General features: G+C 43.9%; 1 protein-coding gene across 2 annotated transcripts in view; it reads left to right on the top strand.

Annotated features, from left to right (window-relative positions):
• WNT5B (Wnt family member 5B) overlaps positions 1-27,147 on the top strand; it is a 126,248-nt gene that overhangs the window by 66,941 nt on the left and 32,160 nt on the right. Inside the window, exon 2 of one of the 2 annotated variants that reach the window (XM_084878826.1) lies at positions 20,615-20,838. The exons of the other annotated variant lie outside the window; for it this stretch is intronic. The gene's annotated coding sequence lies outside the window, so the exon portion shown is untranslated. The remainder of the gene's footprint in view (positions 1-20,614; positions 20,839-27,147) is intronic. 2 annotated transcript variants of the gene reach the window in all.

Here is a 27,147-nt window from a genome sequence, read left to right as displayed (position 1 = left end):
TTGAATGTGTTCTGTACTCAGCATATAAGATTTTTTAAACATATATATATATATATATATATATATATATATATATATATATATATTGATTTCAGAGAGGAAGGGGGAGGGAAAGACAGAAACATCAATGATGAGAATCATTGATTGGCTGCCTCCTGCACCCCCCCCCCCCCCCGACTCCCGACTGGGGATCAAGCCTTCAACCCAGGCATGTATCCTTGATCAGAATCAAACCCCGGACCCTTCAGTCTGCAGGCAGACGCACTATCCACTGAGCAAACCGGCAGTGGATAGTGCTAGGGCAGATCGGTAACTTTTTAAAAAAATATATATATTTTATTGATTTTGTACAGAGAGGAAGGGAGAGGGATAGTTAGAAACATCGATGAGAGAGAGTCATCGACACCCCCTACTGGGGATATGCCCGCAACCAAGGTACACGCCCTTGACGGGAATCGAACCCAGGACACTTCAGTCCCCAAGCTGATGCTCCAGCCATTGAGCCAAACTGGTCTTGGCAGATCAGTAACTTTTGACCACTTCTCTTTTGCCCAAGAAACCAGTACTAGATCAAGCACTTACAGAATCACTAACAGGCATAGGACATTTTAGACCCCCCACCCACCTCTCTTCCTGAATCAGGAAATGCAGAAGTGAACCTTCTCACAAGTTTACTACCTCACCCACATTACACATGGTGTGAGGCCATAGGTGGGTGTGTTTTTTTCTTTTTTCTTTTTTTATAACCTTTCTGAAATAATAGACTGTAGTGTTAGTCATTCCGATTATTCCAGACGTGCTGTGTCATAAGTGTCACAATTCTGGGCTATACCTGGGCAAAGACTCTTTTCCTAGAGTGTATCTAGGCTTATTGTCTCTATCATTTCTGCCTAAAACGTTCACCTTGAACTCTATGTTAAAGTCACTTTTGTTGTGTATTTATAGCTGTTTGTGTTTATGTCGTCTTAATCCAAAACACCTTAATCCCACTGAACACAAAACAAAGTGGTAGTCTACCAGGGGCTCGGGGATGGGGGGAGGGAGGGGGGGGGAGGGTGGGGGTTGAGGGAGGCCCAGTGGCACTGACCTAAAGAGAAGTTCAGCGGTTTTTCCTCCACTAGAAAGGCTCTTATTCTCAAGTCTGAAGAGTCATTTAGAGGAGCCTGAAAGCACTTTCGGAAGAAGTTGGCCACCCGGTCCTAGATCTAGAGTTGAACTCTAGAAGTGTATTAATACAGAGCCTTTAACTTAAGGCATCCAAGCATATATCACAAGGATTTTCAGCAATGTGATTATTTTCACATTCAGTAAATAGGAAAGTAAACATCAGGAAGCATCTAAGAAAATGAACGTTCGTGAGGAAAAAGAAGTGTGGCATCAAACGAGCCCTCTGCTTTTTGGAGACCTGGTGACTTTATTGAGGGAATGACTCTTCTTTCTGGGTCTTAGTTTCCTCTGACTAGCCCTGCTGTCGCCTCCACCCTGGGGATATGCATTGCCCCTAACGCTGGCTGGAAATCAGGACCGTTTTCATAGGCAGTAGTTTCTGGGGGATTTTGGTTTAGGCTCAGATTTGAGGCACAAAAACAGATGGTATTACGGGCCCTCGGCTGATGGTCTGGAAAAGACATATACCAATGAGAAACTCCTAGGGATAGCTGTGAATATTTTAAGGACCGGTTGAGATTTTTGTATATGATTCAACAATTTCCCAACCAGAATAAAATTCTTCTCTGAATGAGCTACGACTTCGGTTAGAAGCAGAAAGGATAGCCCTGGGTAGGAAGTCAATCCAAAATTTTACCAAGAATATTGAAGAAGCTAGATTTTCAAATAGGGTGTGTTTTTCAGCTGATAGAGGCCTGGGAAAATTGAGAGGCTAACCCAAATATCATGATTTCTTAAGGATGTATACTTCCTAATTCAGAGAGGGACAATCTGGCAGAAAAGGTCAAAAGAGATCTGTAACTTTTTAAACTCCTAATTTATAAATATACTCTGAGTGGCCAGATTATTATGATCTCTGAACGCATAATCTGGCCACTCAGTGTGTGTGTATTTAACCTTTCCACTGAGCCAGTGCATGAATTCGTGCACCGGTGGGGTCCAGCAGCCTGGCCAGGGGGAGAGGACATGGGCGGTTGGCTGGCCTGCCTGCTGGTTGAACTCCTGATCAAGGGGACAATTTGCATATTAGCCTTTTATTATACAGGATATACACTGAGTGGCCAGATTATTATGCATTCAGAGATCATAATAATCTGGCCCCTCAGTGTATATTGGGGTGTGCCGGGAACCGATGGGCAAAAATAGGTTTACATTTGTAGAGTATACAAAACAGAGTTTATTCTTGTATTATTATTTATTTATTATTTGTATTTGTCATTATTATTTTGTATCCCTGATGCTGGTAATTTAACCTACTTTTGCCCATCCTGGACAGTGCTGTATTATTCATCCTTAAAAAGGAAGGAACTCCTGTCACATGCTACAGCAGGAATGGACCTTGAGGAAATTATGTTAAGTTAAATAAACCAGTCACAAAAAGATAGATACTTTATGATTCCACTAATACGAGGTGCCTAAGTAGTTAATCTCATACAAACAGAAAGTGGAATGGTGGCCTCCAGGGCCGAGGGAGGGAAAATGGGGAGTTGCTGTGTATTCAGTATAGAGTCTCAGTTTTGCAAGATGAAAAAGTTTTGGTGATCTGTTGCCAATACATTTAACACTATGGAATTGTACACTTAAAAATGGTTGAGCCTTGGGCAGTGTGGCTCAGTTGGTTGAAGCATTGTCCCATTCACCAAAATGTCCCCATACAATTCCTGGTCGGCACATACCCAGGTTGCAGGTTCAATCCCCAGCTGGGGCACATAGGGAAGGCAACTGATCATTTTTTCTTTCTCACATCAATGTTTCTCTCTCTCTCTCTCTCTCTCTCTCTCTCTCTCTCTCTCTCTCTCTCTCTCTCTAATAAAAACATTTCCTCAAGTGAGGATTAAAAAAAAAAAATAGTTGGTTGGCCTGGCCAGCATGGCTCAGTGGTTGAACACTGACCTATGAACCAGGCAGTCACAGTTCGATTCCCTCTCAGAGCACATGCTGGGCTTGTGGGCTCACTTCTCAGTGAGGGGCATGCAGGAGACAACCGATGGACGATTCTCTCTCATCACTGATGTTTCTATCTCTCTCCCCCTCTTCCTGAAATCAATAAAAACGTATTTTTTAAAACTCGAAAATAAAAAGATTGACTCATTTGCTCAGTTCACCCTTCTCTGACAATAGAGCTTGGTGTACTATATCCCGGCAGGGATGGCGAAGAGGGGCCGTTCAGGTTGCCTGGCCCTGGGAAGGCCCGTGGCAGGCGTGGCTTCCGTGCTTGTCTCCCTCGAGTGCCTGTGACATGAAGGCTCCTTGGCACACCTATCTCTCCAGGGCAGCTCTGTGCGTGAGTTCACACCGGACTTGGAGTCTGAAGTTGTGTCTTGGAACCCTCGATCTCTCATCACAGCTCCGTGACTTACCGCACAGCGGCTTAAAGTCTTCCAACGTCCATTTCCTCATCTATAAAATCAAAGTAGTTCTTGTCATGAGAATTCATGGAGGAAAAAATCCTCAAGAAAGGAAGGTCCAAATATAGAATCTGCTACATAGTAGGGACCGAATAAATGTCATTTTGTGTTTCTCTTTTATAAATGCGCTGTGAAAAAAACACCACACAGAAGTGCCCCAAATTGTACAGATATACATTTTCTGTCAGTTAGACATGCTTAAACATTATTTCCTGTTTTTAAGAAATGTGCAGGTTAAAGGAGCGGAAACGAAGCAAAAGTGCAAGAGCGTGAGAAAGCCATCTCTCAGGGAGAGCCGGTGGGCCTCTCTGTGCCCCGTTTTCCCCTGCTGTCCGTCAGAAAGAGGGCACGTCCCCTTCAGGCACCAAGAAACAGTCCCAAACTCTCCTGCCAGACACACATCCGTCCCGTGGCCTTTGACCTGCGTTTTCGCTACCAACTCTCACCCTCCCCGGTGCAGAGCAGGGATTCGCAGTCACCAGGTACAGATGCATCAGAACAACTTCGAAGGCAGCCCAGGCAGAAACCCTGGGCCTGGGTGTGAGAATTTGCATTCCTAACGAGTGAAGCAGACTGCCCACCTGGGCCCGCAGCACTGAGAGCCATGGTTAGAGCAACCTCCTGCTACCCACGTTTCTTTCTCCTGCTTTACAACTTTTGTTAAATTATACTTCAAGTCTCTTCCTTTTTGGTAAAAATAGCATAGAAAGAAAACACAGTTTTCTTCCTTGCGCCCCCCCCCCCCCCCCAACTTTTGAACATAATCTCCTCTGGTATGAAGACTGAATTTTTTCCCCTTGTAATATAATGAAAAGAACACAGGTTTCTTGCCAGACAGATTCTGGGTTAAAAATTCCTCTCTCTCTCTCTCTCTCTCTCTCTCTCTCTCTCTCTCTCTCTCTCTCTCTCTCTCTTCCTTTTTAAAATTTTTCTTTATTTTTTCTGTTGGGGTTAAAATCTTGACTCTATCACTTACTAGCTCTGTGACTTTGGATAAATTATTTAGCTAGTTGGAGCCTTCGTTTTCTTGTCTGTCAAATGGAACTAGTGCATAGGATTGAAGGGGATAGTGTGTGTAACCTCCTAGTGCAGTTCCCAACCATAATGAAAATAGCTAATTTTACTGAGCATTTATTGTGTATTAGACATGCTCTCAAGGTCTTCATTCTTTCAATGAATTCATCTATTCTGTACCACAGCTAATCTCCACAGCATATGCTTTCATTATCATCTCCATTTTACAGAAGAGGAAATTGCAACATAGAGAGAGAAGTAACTTGAACTCAAAGGACAAACGTCTGGCTGAACAGGAATTTGAACTCTATAGTGTACATCTAGAGACCATATACTAAACCACTGTGCTTTGCTGCCTTAACAATTAAGTTTAGGGAGCATTTGAGATCTTGCTCCCTAGCATATGTCATCAGTTTGGCTCATTTAAACGCTCATAAAAATTCTCCATAGGTTTGTACAGTCTTTACGTTGATGTTTACTTGGAATAGTTGACAAGAATTCTGAGAAGCCCACCCAGGACCACCCTGTGGGCCCAGAGCCCATGCTAGGTACCAACAAGGGACCATTGTGCCCCATGGGCTCCCTGCTCTGCATCCTGTGAAGTTGGGTGAGTTTCTCTCAGAATCCCCAGCCTCCTTGCTGTAAGTGGCTTTATTTGAGCTGTCCTTAGAAAATCCTTGAGGTGGTGGGAAGCGTCGCAGTGCAGGGGTATTTAGGCGACAGAGGGATTGTGGGATTGCCTGAGGGAATTTCCTCTGGTCCTAAAGGGATAAGTCACTGCATTTGGCTCATAAGGAAATGTGCATGGAAGGGCTGGTTTTTCCTAGAAGTTTGCTTAGACTAGGGGTGTCGAACTCAATCAGAGAAGGGGCCAAAATCTAAAATCCAGCCTAAATCGCGGGCGGAATGGTTTACTGAACAGTCATAAACTGACAATGTCATAAACTGACAGCGGAGTGCAGTGATGACAGCGCGGTGCGGGCCACATTGCAAGGCCTGGCAGGCTGGATTTGGCCCGCGGGCCTTGTGTTTGACACATGTGGCTTAGACTATAGATCTCAAAATTAACATGGGCAATCATGCCACTGAGGCTGACAAGCCCAACAGTCAGCCTCCAATTAACACTAAGATGGCTGAGATGAGGATCCTTTGATACTTTGAAATTAATTTTTGTGTGCACAATTACAAAAAGCCAGCTATAACAATAGGCAGAATGAATGGAAAACATATTTAATTGGTCTCTCGAAGCTTCAAAAAGAGGATAAATAGATCAATCCATGATGTCATTTAGGTGTTAACCCAATACTTTTCAGGTATTGAAATGGCTGTCCTTATTTTAAAGGGGGGAAGGTCATTTGGAACTAGACTGGTCAAGGTAGAGATCAATTGTAATTGCCTCCGAAACAAAGTTTGGATCCAACTGTTCTCTGTTTTGTTTGTCTATGTGTGTCTATGTATGTATGCTGTAAATGTGAGATAATTTTCTAGTATTATTAAAATTAAAGGCAAGTGCTTGTAAGGAATAGATATTCAAAATTCTCAGAAATATAGAAACTAACTGAAATGCTTTTCAAGTTCATCTGTGATAAACTGCCAGTGATAAAAGTAAGCTTAAAAGTTTGTGGGTTTAAGTGAAACAAGTATGTCTTTATTTTACCTGTATTTTACAAAAATATGTCCATGTTAATAATTGACTTTGATATTTATGAAAAAATGTTTTCATTAGACATTGAGGTTTTAAGTGTTAAAATCTCAATAGATGTAGGAATAACTTTGCAATGTATCTGAAGGCCCCTGGAATACCTCAAAAATTTTGAAATTTCATGAAAACCATTGTAAATAAGGGAGGAAAACGTCTAGGGCATATTGTCTGTGTAAGCAGTGGTTGTTAATTAAATGAATAGATGGGGCTGTGGGAAACCCAAGATGGCCACGTGGTTCTTCCTTACTCCCTCGCTCCCATTCTTTGGTATTTGCATTCCTTCATGCATCATAAGCTTGGTTCTTCCTTGCTCCCTGCTTCCCATTTTTCAGTTTTTGCATTCCTTCATACAATAATGTGCATTTAATCTGAATTTAGAAAAGGAACTTATGAGCTGACGTTATTGAAAGGAGACATCTTCTACTATTGTCAAGGTTTGATAGAATCACTTCAAGAAAATATGGAGACTAAAAACATGCTACTAAACAATGAATAGGTTAACAATGAGATCAAGGAAGAAATAAACAGATACCTTGAGACAAATTAAAATGGAAGCAAAGTGACCCAAAATCTATGGGACATAGCCAAAGCAGTTCTAAGAGGAAATTTATAGCAATACAGGCCTACCTCACAAAACAAGAAAAATATCTAATCAGCAGTCTAATCCTATATCAAAAGGAACCAGAAAAAGAACAGCCCTAGCTGGTTTTCTCAGTGGCTAGCGTGTCAGCCGGAGGACTGAAGGGTTCTGGGTTCAGTTCTGGTCAAGGGCACGTACCTCAGTTGCTGACTCAATCCCTGGCCCTGGTTAGGGCTCATGTGTGGGAGGCAACCAATCAATGAGTTTCTTGCACACTGATGTTTCTCTCTCTCTCTCTCTGTCTCTTCCTGTTCCTTCCACTCTTTCTAAAATTCAATGGAAAATATCCTTGGGTGAGGATTAAAAAAAAACACAAAAAACCAACCCCCCCACCCCCCCCAAAAAAAACCCACAAAAAACAAAAATAACAAACAAAGCCCAAAGTCAGTAGAAACAAAGAATAAAGATCAAAGTGAAAATAAACAATACAGAGTAAAAAAAAAAAAAAAAATACAAAAGATCAATGAAACCAAGAGCTGGTTCTTTGAAAAGATAAACAAAATTGATAAATCTTTCATCAGATTTATTAAGAAAAAAAGGGAAGATCCAAATTAATAAAACCAGAAATGAAAGAGGAGAAGTGACAATGGACACCACAGAAATGCAAAGGATTTTAAAAAAATACTACAAATAATTATATGCCAACAAATTGGACAACCTAGAAGAAATGGATAAATTCCTAGAAACATACAATCTTCCAAGACCGAATTAAGAGAAAACAAAAAAATCTGGATAGATTACAACTAATGAAATTGAAGCAGTAATTAAAAGAAAAACAGCTACACCAAAAACTCTTTCACAGGCGAATTTTACCAAATATTAAAAGAAGAAGGACTAAGCCTAACAGGCAGCTGGAGGGTGAAGACAGCTGGAGGCAGGTGGAGGCGGATCTCGTCGAAGTGCTTTGGGACCTTTGCTGACCTGCCCCCTGGTCCAGACTTGGTGCATACCTTGGTCCTTCCCACATGCACGCAGGCTCAATAGAAGCAGCCACAAATGGTGGATGGCTTGTAGCTCCAAGTAGATTGCCAAGTGCCAGTTGTAGGCACTGTCTCACATTGGCCTGTGCCAGAGTCCCTCCCAAGAGGCCCAGAACCAACACACCCAGTGGCCAGCTTCAGACAGCATCAGAGCAGGTTCCAATAAACTTCACAAGCAGCATATCCAAAGGGAGATCTCAGGAGGCACCAAACCCTGCTGAGGTGAATTCTGCTTCATATGGTCAGCACCTGCACAGCAGCTCACACGCTGTGGTCGGGGTTGAGCCTCACAGTCAGCCAGACTGAGGGTTGATTCCATGCATGAATGGGTCCAAAGCAATCAAGATTCAATTATAGCACAGTAGCGAAGATTTGAAAACAGCCCAAGTGCACATCAATAGATGAGTAGGTAAAAAAAGCTGTGATATATTCACACCATTGAATACTATGCAGCAGTAAAAAGGAAGGATCTCTTACCCTTTGAGACAGCCGGGAGGGACTGGAGAGTATTATGCCAAGTGAAATAAGAAATTTGCATATTAGGCTTTTATTATATAGGATTGCATTACCTATAGACACAGGTAATAGGGTGGTGAAGGCCTGGGGCAGGGTGGGAACTGGGTGGAGAAGGGCAATGAGGGGAAAAAGGTGACATCTGTAATACTCTCAACAATAAAGTGTGTGTGTTTTAAAAGAACCAAAACAACAATTCTCAACTCTTGAATATCTAGGATTTACCTGGGAACATGCTTCTTTAATCAAAGACTCCACAAAGTTTTAAAACTCCTTGAACAAAAAAGTATAAATTTCTTTAAAAATCTTTACGAAGCTCAGCAGGCATGGCTTGGTGGTTGAGCATCTACCTATGAACCAGGACATCACAGTTCGATTCCCAGTCAGGGCATAAGCCCAGGTTTCAGGCTCAGTCTGCAGTGTGGGGTATGCAGGAAGCAGCCAATCAGTCATTCTCTCTCATCATTAGTGTTTCTAGCTATCTCTTCCTCTCTGAAAACAATAAAAATATATTTTAAAAAATAAAATAAATGAAAATGGCTTAAATTACTTTAATCAAAAGTCAGGATAGATGACGGGATAAGAAAATAAGATACATATATATACTGTCTCTGAGAGACTCACCTCAGACTAAAGGTAAAGGGATGAAAAAGATGTTTTATGCACATGGAAAGCAGAAGAAGGCTGGGGTAGCAATACTGTACCTGACAAATAGACTTGAAAGCAAAGGCTGTATATACTAAGAGACAAAGAAGAACACTACATAATGATAAAGGGAACAATCCTTCAAAGAATATGATCCTGTTAAACATTGATTCACCCAACATAGGAGAACCTCAACATATGTATAAAGCAAATCTTGAACATAAAGGGAGAGATTGACAGTGATACAGTCAGAGTAGATTTTAACACCCCATTGACATTAATAGATAGATCTTCCAAACAGAAAATCAACAAGGAAACAGCAGCTTTAAATGACACACTAGATTAGATAGATTTAATTGATATCTTCAGAGCATTTCATTCCAATGTAGCAGAATATACATTCTTTAAAAGTGCCAATAGAACATTTCATTTAAAAAATATATTTTTTATTGATTTCAGAGAGGGAAAAGGAGAGAGAGAGAGAAACATCAATGAATGTTAAATAATACGTTATACCAAATGTTGAAAATAATATAATGTTAAAAAATATATATATTTTATTGATTTCAGAGAGGGAAAAGGAGAGAGAGAGAGAAACATTGATCAGCTGCCTCTTGCACAGCCCCCACGAGAGACTGAGTTGGCAACCCGGGCATGTGCCTTTGACCAGAATCAAATCCGGGAACCTCCAGTCCGAAGGCAAATGCTCTATCCACTGAGCCACACCAGCTAGGGCCAAATGGAACATTTTTAAGGATAGACCCATGTTAGGACATAAAGCAAGTCTCTATATATTAAAAAAGACTGAAACCATATCAAGCATCTTCTCTGACATAATGCTATGAAACTTGAAATCAATCACAAGGAAGAAACTGAAAAACAGCCGAAACCGGTTTGGCTCAGTGGTAGAGCGTTGGTCTGCGGACTGAAAGGTCCCAGGTTCGATTCCGGTCAAGGGCATGTACATTAATTGCGGGCACAACCCCGGTAGGGGGTGTGCAAGAGGCAGCTGGTGGATGTTTCTCTCTCATCATAGATACAGAGAACAAACAGATGGTTGCCAGATGAGAGGGGTTTGGGGGGGGGGGCCTACATGAAAATGGTGAAAGGATTAAGAAATACAAATTGGCAGTTACAAACAGTCACAGGCATATAAAGTACATAGGGAATATGGTCAGTGCTGTTGTAATAACTATGTATGTCGTCAGTGGTACTAGACTTACCAGGGGATCACTTTCTAAGTTATATAAATGTCTAACCATTATGCTGAGATTGATATAACATTGAATGTCAGTTGTAATTGAAAAATAAATGTAAAAAAGAGTAAGATAAATTCCCTTCAAAAAGTGCAAAAACAAACAAAAACCTTTCCCCCCAAATAGCAGTGAAGGAGATTCACTGTATCAGAAGCAGTATTGGGGTTGTGGTGAGATGTGGCTTTCATTTGAAACACTTGAAGGCCTTGGTTGCTTTGCTGGCCAAAGTAGGTCAGTATTTGTGAGCATGCGTGCGTGCAGAGAAAGAGAAAGTAGGAGAGTGTCTGTGAGTGTACAGACTGCGGGCACCTGTGCTGCCAAGTCATTTTATGCCTCCAGGCCCACAGCTGGATGCCTGGCCACTCTGGCCTTGCCTGGTCCCAAAGGAACGTGCTTGTGTGTAATTATGTCACCCTCTAGTGGTTACTTCCCTGTGAGCCCTTCATTCCTGTTGGTGTCTGTGCCTCCCTTCAAAGGAGATTGGGCAGCAGAAGCTCAGGGAGATGTCGGCCTGAAGGGGCAGGGCTGGGAAGAGTCCGGCCAAAGGCAGGGGGGAGTGGCAGGTTCTGGAGAGGGGAAAGGGCTACCACAAACAATGGCTGGTCTGCTCCTGGCCAGAGAAGAGGAAGCAGAAAAGGCAGAACGTTTGGAAAGAGGGGAGGAAGGAAGATGTTTCAAGTGAGGCTCCTCAGTGTCGGTCTTTACCGAGGGCCACCCTAGGCTGTGGGACAGGACAGTGAGCACCGGGGAGCTCTTTCCGGAGTTTAGTGCTGAAAGCTGAAGTGGGCGTGGAGAAGGAACTTACAGCCGGTTTAGTCCTCTTTTCCAAAGGCAGCGGGCACAGACTGTGACTGACAAAGGCTGACTAAATTCCCAACTTTCAGGACCCGAGTGGACAGCTAACGTGACGGCTTCTCCCAGGCCGGAGGTGCTGTTCTCTCTGCCAGGAAAGGGCATTTTTAGGGGAATCCTCAGAGGTTTGCCATATCCTGATAAACATTCAAAAGGCAAGGAGGGGATCGAGAGCAAGCTTTCTGAGGCCTGGCTTGTAACTCCACGTCAGGCCCGGGACTCTGCTGCCTAACAAGCCGCGCTGGGTCATTCCCTTTGTGAGAGGGTGCTGGCGCCGAACCAGGCTCTGCTGGCAAGCCCCCCCTGGATGAAAGGAGCATTTACATTTCTTACATAATGGCAGGCCCAGGGGAGGGTCAGGGACCGGCTGTGTTGGCAGAGTTCACAGCCAGCTCCCTTTTCTGCCAAGAGGACAGGGTTAATGGTTTTAAAAAATCCAGCCAGAATCTCAAGGGGGTAGAAAAGCAAAGCCCCATCCTGGGTAGTGTTAACTCTTCACAGCCCAGAAACGATGGTTATGAATAAAATCCATTTCTACAGGTTGTGATGCTACTACTTCCCTAAATACCCGTTATCACAAAGACGGCATGGCACCTACCCAGCCCGGCTTCTCTCCCTGGCGGGAGGGACCTGAAAACAGCACGGAAACCCTGTGCACGTTTCTTTCTAACGTTGGAACAACTTGTCTCAATCTGGAGATGTAGCATTTTGTGATTGCTGTTTACTTTTTATGTTAAAGCTTCAGTTACTGTTTAAGGCCAAAAAGTTTAAATAACTTAAGTAATCAATGCCTGGAGTTATAGCCATCAAGAATCCTTGGTTTTGCTGGTTACAAAACCTAAACTGGAGTTTTCAACATTTTGGTATAACGTATTAATTAGGTGACACCTTGTCTTCAGTGCTTTGAGAGCTTGGTGTAGACATTTAGTGATAGCGCTGTGTTTTGTTTGTTTGTTTGTGTTTTTTGCAAATAAAAGGCACAGAATAAAGAAGTGACTTTCTCAGGGTCATGGCAGCCATGGAGATGGAGTGCATCTTTCCTGTGACCTGCAGAGCATCTCTGAATGCGCTGGTTCAGGATCGCCATTGAACTTGATGCTCAAAAAAAAACTCAGGTGCAATTGGAAAAGTAATTGGATAGTGGCAGAAGTTTCATCATTTATGCTACTGCGTGATTAGTGATTAATATAATTGCCTTAAAAGAGGAGAAGTGGGCATTTTAAATAGCGTGATTATGTGTCACCCAGGCATGTTAGTGACTGTGAACATGCTATGGGAAAATGGAAAACACCATCTTTGGGATCCATTGCAAAATGGGATCTTAGTTCTTTATTTTCCTGATTTTATACCTCTAAATTTAAAAAGGGCGCAGACTTTGAAAAATAAAATACGAGCTAAGAAATTATCATAGCTGGTAGAAGCTGCATTGTGATTTTATTGGCAGCCTGCCTGGGTCGGTAGCATTTCGCTATAGAAAGGGCGCATTCACTTCCTGATGCTACACTTAATGTCCTGACCATCATACTGTGCAGTGTAAACGAGGTTATTTATTAAAACACCCTGTAAGGTGTCAGAAACTGATAGAAAGTTGTGGCTATTACATGAATCAATATGCTAACTAATAATATTTCTCTGTGTTGTGCAGCAGGAGATAGGAAGTGCTTAAAATTGAGCATTTCTTAATCCTTGACCAATGAAAATAATTATATGGTTAACATTGGCATCTTAAAGTATCTGTGGCTTTGGGAGAGAGCTATTTGTTTAGTTCCATGGCATGGATCATGTTCCAAACGGGGGTTTTGTTTGTTTTTCTTTTCTTTTTTTTTTTTTTTCAGTGTTTGTTTTTTTTTTTTAATTTTTTTATTTTAGAGAGAGGAGAATGGAGAGGAAGAGAGAGAGAGGAACATCAATGTGAGAAACATCAATTGGCTGTCCTGCATGTCCCCTACCGGGGATGGAGCCCACAACCCAGGCATGTGCCCTGACCAGGAATCCAACCAGTGATCTTTGGTGCATGAAAGGATGCTCAACCAACTGTTTGTCTTTTCTTTTTTTAATCTTTTTTGTTGAAAGTATTACACATGTCCCCTTTTTCCCCCCTCAATCTGTTTTTCAACCTTTTTAATTGTTTGGCACACATAAACTAATTACTAAAATTCTGTAGCACACCAAAAATTGTATTTTTTGCTGATCTGCCAAAAAAAAAAAAAAAAAAAGTATAACTTTGATTCATTCACACCAGATAACTACTGTTATATTGGCTACTGTTGTCATTTTTAAATGGCAATCTAAGGGAAGAGAAACCAGTGCCTCTGACTAGTCAGGTATTACATATTTTAAAAATCCTTGTGGCACACCAGTGTACCGTGGCACACCAGTTGAAAATCACTGCTGTAAATGAAAACCAAGTTTTATCTTTTTATCCTGTCCATTTAAATTCTAAGACAAAGTTGGAAAAGGAAAACTTGAAGGCCTAAAATTAACAGTTACCACTGTTCTACCATGGAAAAGAAATGGCGCACAAAGAGTAACAAGTTGGAGGGAGTTAAGCTTGTGGTATGTTACACAAGACAAAGTGTCCAGATTACATATAAAAGTGAAACTGCTTCATCCCCTGTTCCTCAACATAAGGATGCTTCCTTCAACATTTCTTTCTTTTTTTTTTTTAATTTTTTTAATTGATTTTTCACAGAGAGGAAGAGAGAGGGATAGAGAGTTAGAAATATCGATGAGAGAGAATCATTGATCAGCTGCCTCTTGCACACCCCTTACTGGGGATGTGCCCACAACCAAGGTACATGCCCTTGACCGGAATCGAACTCGGGACCTTTCAGTCCGCAGGCCGACGCTCTATCCACTGAGCCAAACCAGTTCTGGCATTTCTTAATGTCAGGGACCCTGAAAGATCCCTGAACAGGTAGAAACATCTGTCCTGAATGAGTGTGCCTTCTGGAGAATGCTTCTGAGATCCTGCTTGAGTGGAGCCCATCAAAATAAAACCCACATCACAAATAGAACACTCTGAAAGGCATATTAGAGATCCAAGGCAATTAGAAGTTCTGGTCCTGCCTTTCCCTGCAGTTTATCAGTTTGGTTTGTTTCGTAGTTAGATGGCACTTGATCTGGGTGGTGGTTCCGTGGGTTTGACATTTGTGCATTTTACCCTGTGTATGTCTTGGTGTGTTTTTTCAATAAAAAGGTTGTTTGTTTGTTTTAAGTCAGAAGGGTTTTGATGGGTCAAGGAAAGTTCACCTCTGTGCATATAGATGATCACAGTTCTGTTTATTCAACAGGCTGAGCAAACAGGTAGAGAGTCTGTCAGAGCTGCTGCCCGGAATATAACAAGGATGGGAACTGGGCCCCACCCTTCAGCCCTGCCACCCTCTCTGGCCTGTGACGGCACCCCCCCCCCCCCCCCCCCCCCCGGACCTTCCTGGCCTGGCAGCTCTCACTGCTGCTCGAGGGGGGGACTTAGCCTTTGTCTGCACTGGCAGGCCTCCGCTCTCCCCCATCCTTTCGTACAGTTTATGCAGTCAGCACTCAGTACGTCTGCGCTTTCATTCTGATCATGTTTCTTTGGTTCATATGCGTTGGGTGTGGGGAGTAGAGTGGGAGAGAAAGGGAAACGGGAGTTTTTTGAAGACCATCTAAGGTCAGCGAGCCTGTCCTGGGAGCGGCCTGGGACTGGGCGGGAGCTGGGACAGGCATTGCCGTGTTTGCCTCAGTCTCTGAGAGTGTTTTCCTAAGCAGAAGGGCAATCATGTTATCATTTGCCGCACACCATTCCATGCTGCTCCCTACCAGACCAAACCAGGTCACAGTATCTTGCTTTGTAATGCTGGGCTGTTTTCCGTTCGCTTTTTGGTTGTTGATACTGGCTTTTAGGGCTGGGTGTGTGGTTTCTCTCAGTACAAACATGAATACATTTTACCACCAAAATTTTCCTAGGAGCCTGCTCAGTGTTCGCTGGAAATTGTTATCAGGATGCGTTTTCACATTCCTGTCCTCGCTCTCCTCCGGGGGAGCCGCCCGCAGCGGGGGGCTCTGTGGGGCAGCGCTGTGCCGCGCAGCCGCGGGGCTCCGTGCCGCCCGGAAGGCGGGAAACCGCGGGGAAGCTGAGGGCCATCCCCTCACGTGGTCTGCGGTCCAGCGGAGCTTCGGGTCCAGCTGTCCTCGCCTCACTGCCATCCTGACAGGGCCCCACAGCACGGGAACCTTTTGCAGGAGATCAAGAGCGCTCCTCCCGACTCCTCGCGCCAGGGCTGAGGTGTGGCCGCGCTCCTGCTCATAGTGTTTTCTTGATTGGAAGTCGGGGCCCTGGCTGTGGGGCATGTTTTGCAGAGGATCCTCCTTAAAATGTCCTTGTGTGGGGTTTTTTTTTGTGTTTTTTTTTGTTAATGTTTTTAAACTAAATTTCTAAATGCTTTTGAAACAAACAGTATTGTTTTATTTTGCTGATAGAACGAACCCAGATGGCAGGAGACAGTTTGTTTTTTTCCAACTTTTGAGTCGCTGCACACGCACTGTCACCTAGACACCAGGGTAAAGTCAGGACAGCGTGTGGCCGCAGAGCAGTCAGGCTTGGAAAAGCAGCGGAGCCAAAGAACGCCTCCTGTCCCAACACTGCCGCTCTCCGTGACTTCAGCGCATATCCAGTTACAGGTTTCCTTGGGAGAAAACAAATCTTTGCGCTGGAGTTAGCCAGGCAAAGCCAGTGCCACCCTGGCCAGTTGGTTTTGAGGGCCTGTGTGTCTCTCCCGTCATTCACAGCGCTGCCTGTGTAGGGCTCCTCGGTAGAATCTTTATCCTCGGAAAAGTAGAGAGAGGCTCACACAGCCTCGCTGGATTTCCAGGTCCTGAGTGGCGTAACCTCTTTGACTTCTCAACTGAGAAAATTAGAGGCAGCTGTCACAGAAAGAGACTAAGCATGGAACCCCACAATGCTCTGTTTGCAGCCACTTTTATTCCATTGAATGTAACACACAATGAGAGGCAGGCAGACTCGGGGAGGCACAGGGCTGACTCAATGGCAGGAGGCCTACAGTTCTGTCGGTTGAGCTGGTGACAGTTCTGGGCAAGATACCTTTGGCCCCTTTAGTTGCCATGGTTGAAAGATGCAGGCAATACTGTCCCCTCCTGTGGTCCTACTGCAAGAGTTAAAACTAAATGACCTACAAAAGGGGAAATACAAATGGCTAATAAACACCCAAAAGTGTGTGCCCTTACTAATGATCAAAGGAAGGCAGTTTAAAAATAAGAGCATTTTTACCTATCATGAGAAAATACTTTTTTAAGTGATACCATCCAAACATCTTAACTTTTGTCATGTAAAACTAAAATCTAGTCTAGTGTGTTGTTAGGCTTTACTTTCATTAAAGGTTGGTAAGTTTAAAAAATGATTTATTTTAAAAGAGTCATAAATTGCCCAATAATTTTAATGAGCCAGCTGGGTTGGTTGGCTAATCACTAGATGCCAGAGATGTTAGGACTGGAAAAGACTAGAGAACTTGTGTGGTTCAGCCTTCACTCATTACTAGAGGAATCGGGGCCCTGCAGAAGCTATGGGACTTGTCTGAGGTCACACAGTTGTGAAGCGCTGGCCTGCCTCAGTAGAACGTGATGTATTGATGGTTAGGTCTTGCTGTGGATGAATAACTTAATATGGGGTTGAACTTTCTTTTTTAATACTGCAAGGCATTTGAGCTTTACTGTCTCTCTAGACTAGGGGTGTCGAACTCAATCAGAGAAGGGGCCAAAATCTAAAATCCAGCCTAAATCACGGGCCGAATGTTTTACTGAACAGTCATAAACTGACAATGTCATAAACTGACAGTGGAGTGCAGTGATGACAGCGCAGTGCGGGCCACATTGCAAGGCCTGGCGGGCTGGATTTGGCCCGCGGGCCTTGTGTTTGACACATGTGCTCTAGACAGACAAAATGTCATAGACCTCAAAGAACAGGAATTCTGAGCTGTTTCTTCATTCAGTCTTCCCTCCTATGACTGAGTGGCTGGACACCTCTTTCTACTTTTAATGAGGATAGCAGTTCGCCCACAACTGAAGTCCTTTGATAGTCTTAATTAGAAACCACTTTTGAGCAACTGCAAATAAAAATAAGGTGCTTACAGTCTAAAAGAGTTACATGTTTAAGTATGCAGACGAGCAATAAAGTAGAATAAGGGTTGTAAGAGTTTGTACCAGTTAAGTAATAAACAAACACCCAAATGTAAAATTGGCTCCAAAACTAGCCCATGTATAAACGAAAATGCATGTTCCTGATTGGCAGGCAGTTCTCCAAGTGGTAATTCTGGGACCTGGACTTTTTCTGTGTGACTCGCTATCTTTATCCCTCACTTTGAAGCTGTCACCCCGTGCCCGCCAGCATGGCTCAGTGTTTGAGCGCCTACCTATGAAACAGAAGGTTACACGTGCCCGGGGTTGAGAGCTTGATCCCCAGTAGGGGGTGTGCAGGAGGCAGCAGATCAGTGATTCTCTCTCATCTTGATGTTTCTATCTTTCCCTCTCCCTTCCTCTCTGGAGTCAATAAAAATATTTAAAAAGAAAGAAAGCTGCCCCCCTGACCTGCATCCGACTGAAAGATGGAGAGGGAGCATGGATGACTGCTTATTGGAGGTTTTTATGCGCCAGGCTTGGAAGTTGCAGACATCATTTCTTCTAACATTCCATTAGGAAGAACTCATGCATAGGCCCACGTCCTAGTGCAAAGAGGCTGGAAAATGCAGTGACTATTGAGTGAGCTCAGCCACAAATACCTTTGATGGTCCACAGTGGGAAGGCATCAGATGAGGGTGAAGTAATTCTTGGACAAATACATATATACTCAGGCATGCAGAAGTTATTAATAATTAGTTCTGATATTAAGTATACTTATTAATTTGAATAAAGGTATTTCTGCTATCTCATCTGAGATGGTATACCGGTATGTACTTCCAGCTGTTTGTTTTCCTCAGTAGTGGAAACTCTTTCTGATCAATGGCACATGTTTGCAAGATGGCCATGAAGATCAAACTTGCTCAACCACTGAATGCAGCCTTGGAGATGAGCACAAAAATAACGGGCTCTCTGCAAAGCCACATGCAGCTATACTGCCATCGATCAATATTCTTTATTTGCATTCAATATCGACCATGGCCAGCGGTCTGAGGGCCTGAGGGCCTGACTGGCGGGTGGTTCCCACTGCGGGCATTTGTCATTCCCAGGGTGCGCAGTGCACGGACCACCTCCTCCTCCTCTCCATTCAGGTGACAGTGTTCTGGTTCTGCCCCTTCCCGCGCTTCTGCTGGATTAGCTCTCCCAGCCCGGTTCCCAACCTTAAACTCTCACTTCCATCATCATTATCGCCAGGCCAGCATTTTGTAAATGCAAATCTGACCGTGCCTCTCCTGTTTTGATGCCGTGCATGGTTCTCAGATTGCAGAATGAAGCCCAGATGCCTCGGTGGGGCCTCAAGGCCTCCCAGGAAGAGGTCCCACAGGAAGGCCCTGCTTCCCCCAGAATTAATGGCTTTTGTTTTTCCTTGAATTTTGGCTTTTATTCTCTCTGTGTTTTTTTGGGTTTTTTTGGTAGTTAAATTTTGGAAATCGATTGTTATATAATGTTCTTGTCATTCTCAAGATGAGTGTGTGTTTTCAGGCCTCCGCACCGTTGCCCAGCAGAAGGGCCTCACTTTCCCGTCTCCCTCGGTGGGAAGCTTGCCTGCCTGCTTCCGGACAAGTTCAAATACCACCTTCATTAGAAAGCACCCTCTCCTTTGAAATTAGTCTCCTGGTAATAATAATTGGATACAATTATTAGGATAACAATTGGTACTTTCATTATGACATGTCACTCTGCTAAATATAGTAATATGTGTGCCTCACCTTTACAAGATTAGAATTCCTCTTAATTGACTTTGGGTAAGACATCATAGATGCTCAATAATATTTATTGACCTGAATTAGAGTTTAAAAAGAATTCTATTTAAATTACTTTCTGGCATTCTCAGTGGGTCTGAATTTCCTTTTTTTCTTTTCTTTCTTTCTTTTTTTTTTTTTTTTTCTTTCTGAATAGCAATTGCAAAATTGCTACTCATTTAGTTCTGATAATGGGAAATTACTCCCAACTTCATCACAGTGTCTACTTTGCCTGATTAAGGTTGTCATTGGAATAGAAAAAGGTTATTTTCCTGGCCCATAGGTGGGGTGTTTACCCTGGGCCGTGGCTTCCAGAGTTAGTTGCTCTAACCCAAGTGCCAATAGTATTTTGCATGTTATCTCACTTACAGCTCTTATTACACCAAACTTAACAGTAAGTTTGGTTTTGTCTGAGGGATGGTTTGTTTTCTCGCCTGGCTTCCATCGGGACCAGCACCGTCTGTAAACGCTCTATGATGAGGGAAATGCTTATCATCTGTGTTCTTCAGAGCAACAGCCACTGGACAGAGGTAGCAGTCGAGCTTTCAAATGTGGCTGCTGCTACCAAGGAGCTGAGTGTTGAATTTTAGTTCATTTTAAACTTCAATAGCCACATGTAGCCAGTACTGTCGTCATGCTGGAGAGCAGCGACACCGAGTTCCTAGGAAAGTAACGTCTTATTAATTTTTGTAACCTTGTGCGAGGTGCTCAGTAGGCCCACAGTAAACAATTGTGAAATGACGAACATTTAACATTTATTGGGTGGCTGCTGAACGCGAGGTGCTCGCCGGGGCCATCTGTGTATTAGCTTCGTTTCCCGCAGAGCCCTCGCCGAGGCAGCACAGGCTGCCAGGCCTGGCCTCCACCCTCCCTCCAGCCTTTACCGGGAAGGCAGGCAGCCATGGAACCATTTAGCAAGAGGGCTGGGCGCGCTCTGAAGAGGCCTGGCAGAACCATAAAGGAAACAAGAGAATCTCAGCGGTGAACCTGCCTTTGAAACCTGCCCAGGCCTGAATTTGGTGATCAGGCTTTTCCTGAGCAGCCACAGAAGATATTTAATCCCCCGAAGCAGAACCTGTGAGACCCACAAACCTGGCCTGAAGGCGGCTGGCAGTGGCTAGTTTTGGTGAAGGAAATGGAGTGTCTTAGCACCGGCGTGGGAGAGATGCAAAGAGGGAGCCAGCTTGGCTTTGTTCTCACCTGCGAGGAAGGAGTGGGCCTGTGCCTGAGAGGACTGGACTTTCTCCCATGTTTCCTGAGAAAGCTGCTTGGCAGGCCTTCCCTCTGAAGGCTGAGGACGCCTCCACAGCACAGTGCAAGGGTCAATTTGAAACGTAGGGACAACAGCTAGAGAGAGCAGCTAGAGACTCAGGTAACTTAGAGCAACTGGTATCGCCCCAAATAAAAAACCAGGTGTCATCACTGCATGAGCAGCAAGTTACAGGGAAAACAAGCTCGCCCTCTCTCCTTTCCCTCGGGCACGGGAGCCCATCTGGCCACAGCCACGCTTTGCCATTTCCCCAGGTGCACCTGCCGGCGATGGCTGCAGCACGTCTCTGGCACGCAGCGTTTACGACATCTGTGGACCCAGAGCTGCTCATCTGCTCTGCTTTTCACTTCGGTGTGCATCTCCCACGGTTCACAAAAATGAAATAACCATCCTAGTTTTCCAAATGGAAACTGCCAATTTTTGAAGCAGAAGGTTAAGAGCTTTCGCAGATTTAGGAGAGCAAGAAGACTAAAGTAAGGTGAGGTAATAACTTCTCATACAAACCTCGTTCCTAGGATGGAATTACAGAATTGTTTTAGAAAAAGAAGTCTGACTGCTTTCAGAAAACCCCGTATGTGCAAACCCAGATTTGTAAATAGTTCCGAGTGATTATTCAGATCGTAAAATGACTGTTATCTGTGCAATGTAATTATAATAGAAAATGCCTATATTACGTTTCCTTTAAATAACAGAGTGATGTACATAAAAGCCTTTGGGTGCCAGACAAGCAAAATGAACGCATCAGGCAGCTAGAAATGCAACAGAGAGCTTCTCCCCGCTCCTCACCAAGGCATTCATATTCCCACAACTTTTTAGCATTATGGTAGCCAGTGAGATTTAGTTATCTACCCGTGGTGATCCCTGGTTTTTTAAATAAGATTTCCCAAGTTCCTTTTTTATTGAATTCATTGGTTAATACATTTATCAGGTTTCACTTATACAATTCTCCATCCCCATTTCCTTTATTTTGACTTAGCAGGATTCAGGAAAAGGGAAAAATCCCTTTCTTACCTTCTGCACAGAATAGGACTTCCAGTGGCATTTTCCCTGGGACCCAGGGAGAAAACTGCGTTTGCAAATAAAATCAGGAGGACTCAGCTGGGATCTGCCGCTTCTGGGAAGCACCAGTGCCCTGGCGCCCCGAGGACCTGTCTGCCGACCGCTCTGTGGGTCTGTGTGGAGGGCGTGAGTGGCCACCTCTCCGGGCACCAGGAGCTGGAGACTTGGGAATCACTTTTCTCTGAAAAATTAAGAACCAGATTTTAGTGTGGAGGCCTCAGGGTCTATTTCTACGTCCCTCAAACCCTGCGCTGGGCTTGTTTGCTTTGCTCTGTGCTCCCCAAATTGTGGTGAATTGACCACTGCAAGCAACAAGCACATATCTGAGGAAGGACTATGTTGCATTCTCCTTGAGAGCCTGAATTAAAATCCCATGACTCCTTCATCCCCACCCCCAAGGCGTTATTCCTCCATCAAGCTTGAGAAACAGGGAGAAGAGACACCAGCTCTTGTAGAGAAAAGGGCTGCTGCACAGTGGTATGGAAGCTCGGCTGCTCCCTACAAAAAACCCACTTTTTAATTTTCATCTTTACCAGCTGTCAGAAAGTAGAACACACAGAGGAGGGCCGTGCCCTCGGGCTAAGAGGATTCATGTAGCAAAGCGGGGAAGGAAGAACCAGAGACCCAGAGACAGGGAAACCCCGTGGGAGAGATCATTAAGGCTGGCAGGGAAAGGCCACGCTAATTGAGCTGAGAAGAAAGGTGAGCATCTGGGGATTCTTTTAAGAGGTTACGGAATTTTCTGCTACATGATTGCATTAATCTTCCGTCATGTAGTTTTACGGGCAAATCGTATCTATGAAAAAATTCGTGTAAGAGAAACAGCTAGCTACAGGACAAAATAGTAATAGTTGACAAAAAGACACAAAAAACACAAACAAACAAAAAGAGACAGAGGTGGTTTCGCCAGGTCCTCATCTCCTGGTGTGAGAAGAAAAGCAAAATGCTGAGCTGCCTCTTGGCATGGTCCTGGCGGCGGCTGCTCCATGAGTAGTTAATCTGGCCTCCTGACCCCGGCGAGTCCTGTGTGGTTTGCAGTGAACCCCCCTCCCCCCCCCCCCCCCCCCGCCCCGCTTCCCGCCACCCCCCCCCCCCACCTGCTCTCAGATAGTTATCGGGTGTGGCTGGCTCTGTACCTAAATTTCCTAGCATGCGCATAAAGCAGGGGTTTCTTTCCGGATCTGAGCGCCCTTTTTTCAGCCCCCTGCAAAGGTCATGTGCCCCATGAGACTGTAGCTGTACTTTCCACTGAGGAGATGTATCAAGATCCCCTCAGACTGTTAAGTATGATAAGACTTTTTCTCATTTTAAGATGTTTTTCTTGTGTAATGTAACACATACAGAAAACTGCACAGACCATATATATGCACGTTAATAAATGGTTTTGAAGTGAACCCTCATTTACCCATTACCCAGATTAAGAAACAGAACACTGCTGGCCCTCCAGAAATTCCTTTATTGCTCTGTCCTTGCCACAGTGCCCTCTTCCACCCTTGAGGAAACCATTCTCCTGACATTTAAAAAAAATTTTTTTTATTGATTTCAGAGAGAAAGAGAGAGGGAGAGAGAGACAGAAACATCAATGATGACAGAGAATCATCGATTGACTGCCTTCTGCATGCCCCCTACAACCTGCAACCTGGGCGTGTGTCCTGATTGAGAATCGAATTGTGAACTCCAGGTTCATAGGTCAAGGCTCAACCACTGAGCCACACCTGCCGGGCTCCCCTGACATCTACAGCAATCATTTCCTTGCTATTCTTTATGGCTTGACCACCTACAAATGGATTCCTAAACAATATAGTTTTGCCATAAGTTGAATCATACTATAAATTAAAAGCCTAATATGCTCAGTGTCCGACTATTTGTTTGACCATTCAACCAGTCACTATGACACACACTGACTACCAGGGGGCAGACCCTCCAATCGGTAGGTTAGCTTGCTGCTTGGGTCTGGCAGATCGGGACTCAGCCAGATGGACCAGACATGCCCAGAGCCCTCTTGCTGCCCCTTCCCAGCCCCGATCGTGCACCAGTGGGCTCTTCAGTCTGGCCTGCACCCTCTCGCAATCCCTTAGGGGATATCTGAGAGCCAGTTTCAGCCCGATCCCAGCAGGCCGGGCAGAGAAACCCCCACCGGTGCATGAAACTGCGCTGGGCCTCTAGTAGTTTATATACTCCTTAGTGATTTCTTTCCTCAACATCATGTTTGTAAGAGTCATGCATGCTGTTGCATGTCACTGTAGTTCCGCACTGTTTCGTTATGTTACTATATCACAGTGGTGGACGGGTCTGTGTGTTGTTACAGTATGAGACTGTGGACAGCTGCTGCTCTGGTGTATGCTGGTGTCCACAGCAGCTTCTCCAGGAGAGTAGAATGGCTGCATCATTGCGAACACTTTTTAAAAAATTTAACAGCTTTGAGATAGAATTCACATACCACTCAATTCACCTGTTTAAAGTGTACAACTTAATTTCTTTATTATTTACTTTTAAATATAATTTTATTGATTTCAGAGAGGGAGAGAGAGATAGAATTATCAGTGATGAGAGAGAATCATTGATTGGCTATCTCCTGCACACCCCAAGGGTATGTGCCCTTGACTGGAATGGAGCCCGGGGCCCTTCAGTCCACAGGCTGATGCTCTATCCACTGAACCAAACCTGATAGGGCCTTAATGGTTTTTAATGTAGTCCTAGAGTTGTACAGTCATCACCGCAATCATCAGTAGCACTTTTAAATGAATTAATATTTTATTCATTACAAGGGTCTACATACATGTAGGCCATCAGAGTAGAAGTAGATGGACATATTTATTCATCCTAGAGGGGGTGCTTGGTTTTATACGTTCTGTGGTTCCATGGCTCCCAGAAGTCTTTAAGTTAAGGCAGTGGTCGGCAAACTCATTAGTCAACAGAGCCAAATATCAACAGTACAACAATTGAAATTTCTTCTGAGAGCCAAATTTTTTTAACTTAAACTTCTTCTAATGCCATTTCTTCAAAATAGACTCGCCCAGGCCATGATATTTTGTGGAAGAGCCACACTCAAGCGGCCAAAGAGCCTCATGTGGCTCACGAGCCGCAGTTTGCCGACCACTGGTTCAAGGCATTGATATGTAGAAATTTTCCATTAACATTCATATACGTTCTTAAACATTTTAGTGCTTTAATTAATCACATATTCTATAGATGGCTTTATGATAGTGTTTCTCAATTTTTCCTGGGCACCAGAGTCATTTAGAAGGCTTGTTAAAACAGATTGCTAAGCACCAGCCTCCAAGTTTCAGATTCGGTAGGTCTGGGTGGGCCTTGAGAATTTGTTTACCTAATCAGTTTCCAACTGATAATGATACTATTAGTCTGAGGATCATACTTTGAGAAACCTGGTAAGCTTGCTGTTACCTTGGAAATTAGAGAACCAAGTATGGAAGGAATTCATTCAGTAGATCAGAATGGGACAAAAGACGCAGTTTGTTGGAGGGAAAAGAGGGCAATTGGCAGGCTTTTGCAATAACTCAGAGTATGACAGTAGGAATAGAGAGCAGTGAATAAATTTTTAAAATATTATGGAAACACAGTCAAGAGGCCTTGACAGTTGAGTTGACATGGAGGGTAAAGGAAAGGAAGGAATAAAAAATGACACCAAGATTTTAGTCCTGGATCAGGAAAAGAATTGGAGCACAGAGAATAAGCGGGACTGAATAATCAATCAGCATCTGAATTTCTATACTTCTTGGCTGTCTAGGAAGATTTACGCAGCCATCATTTCATGGGCAAAAGATGGCTGATCCCCTAAGTCCATGGCCCCATCCCTACAGTGATGCCCCCAGACACTGGAAGCTCATGACCATGGAGCTATTTCTGGACAATTGATATTGAATGCTCAGTAGGAATTTAGAGGGACTCCATGAATAAAGGGGACATATGTAACACTTTCAACAATAAAGATTAGCAAAGAAGAAGAATGATTCTGAGAACATTGAAAATTTCAAAATCCTTTTTCACATATTGCAATATCTCTTCTCTCCTTCAAATTTTCTCTCTTTTTTAAAAATCCTCACCAGAAGATATGTGTTTGTGTATATTTTTTTAAATTAAGAAAATTGAGTTTAGAGAGCGAGGAAAGGGGAGGGAGAGAGTGAGGGAGAGAAAGAGAGAGAAAGAAAAAACAAACAAACCCATCCATATGAGAGAGAAACATTGATCAACAGCAATCAGTTTCCTCCCACAGGTACCCAACCAGGGATTGAACCTGCAACCCAGGGTGTGTGCCCTGATCAGGAATTGAACATACGACCCTTCAGTGCATGGGAGGATACTCCAACTAAACGAGCCACCCAGCCAGGGCGGAGTTTTCTCCTTTTGCCCAGACCACATCTTTATGTGAAGTCCTTCTTGCTCTTTTCCTCCTGTTTAAAGCCTGCACATTCTTTAAGTCCCTACTGCAATCCCATCTCCTGACTGTGACTCTCCCTCGGGCTCCTCAGGCACTTCGCCTGTCCTGCGTTTCAGAGTAGGTTTCCCACTTCCCTGAGCTAAACCGAACTACCTCTAGGATCAGCGTCTTTGACCTTTTCACATTATAGCATAACAAGCAGGATTAAAAGTCGAAGAGTTCTCATGTCTTTGAAGAAAAGACAGAGATTGAGCTGGGTCTTGGAATCTCCAAAATCTCAACTAACATCTGATAGTGGATTCCCAAATAAGGGAATAAATACATCAGTGGAAGCAGGTTTTCTTGCTGGTCAGTGGGCTGGGCCATAGGGAAGCCAGAGGACTCCTTTGTCTCCAGGAGAGGCTGACCTCGGTGGCCTGTGTCTTGGAGACTGGAGAGGTCTAATCTCTTTTTTTCAATCAACACATACTTATTGAGCACATACTAGGTACCCTTCGACACTATCCTAACCACTAGGAGAAAATAGTGAACGACCATCTGCGGAGCTTATGAGGAAAGAAATAAAAATACAAATAAACATGCCAAAGTATGCCACATTATATTAAATGTGGCAAAACAGGCAAGAAACTAGGGAGAGGTGTGGGTGGTAAGGAGGCATGGAGAGGCAGGCAGTTTGGGTTTCTGGAGCACAAAGTGAAAACCAAAACAAGATGGAAAGGTTGGCAAGGTCACGTTTTGAAAGGTCTTGTGTAATGTGATGGTGTTTGGTTTCATCCTTTAGGAGATGGGGAACCTTTGGTGCACATAAACACCAGCTCTCTAAAACGGCTATTCTCTCTTAATTCCTCCAGCCTTCAGCAGCCTGTCACCATTTCGGTTGGGACAAGTCTGGCTTTCTTCCTCCACTGACAAGGCTGTGTGTGTGTGTGTGTGTGTGTGTGTTTATACCAGTGACTTTACAATCAGCCTGGTGGTTGTTGCTGGTTTTTTTTTTTGTTTTTTTTTTTTAATTAACATTGCTTTTTGTGCTACTTCCTATGAATTAGGATGTTGTTATCTGATTTACCTTTTTTTTTCAGTGCCCCTGACTAAATAGGTATTGCATGTTTAAAAAAAATTTTTTTTTTTAAATTTATTTATAGAGAGAAGGGAGAGTGAGCAAGATATCAATCAGTTGCCTCCTGCAGGCACCTGATCGGGGATCGAACCCACGTCCTGATTATAAGCCCTGACTGGGAATCAAACCTGCCCCTAGGGTTCCTATTTTCAGACAGGCAGCCCTTTGGCTGTGCTGGTGGAGCAGGCGGTGCCGTCTCCGTCAGGACCCGG

The sequence above is a fragment of the Pipistrellus hanaki genome (assembly GCF_964339955.1).
Source record: "Pipistrellus hanaki genome assembly, chromosome: 3".
In the NCBI taxonomy this organism is placed as follows: Eukaryota; Metazoa; Chordata; class Mammalia; order Chiroptera; family Vespertilionidae; genus Pipistrellus; species Pipistrellus hanaki.
The sequence above is the reverse complement of the archived record's forward strand: the minus strand, read 5'-3'. Positions and strand labels throughout refer to the sequence as shown.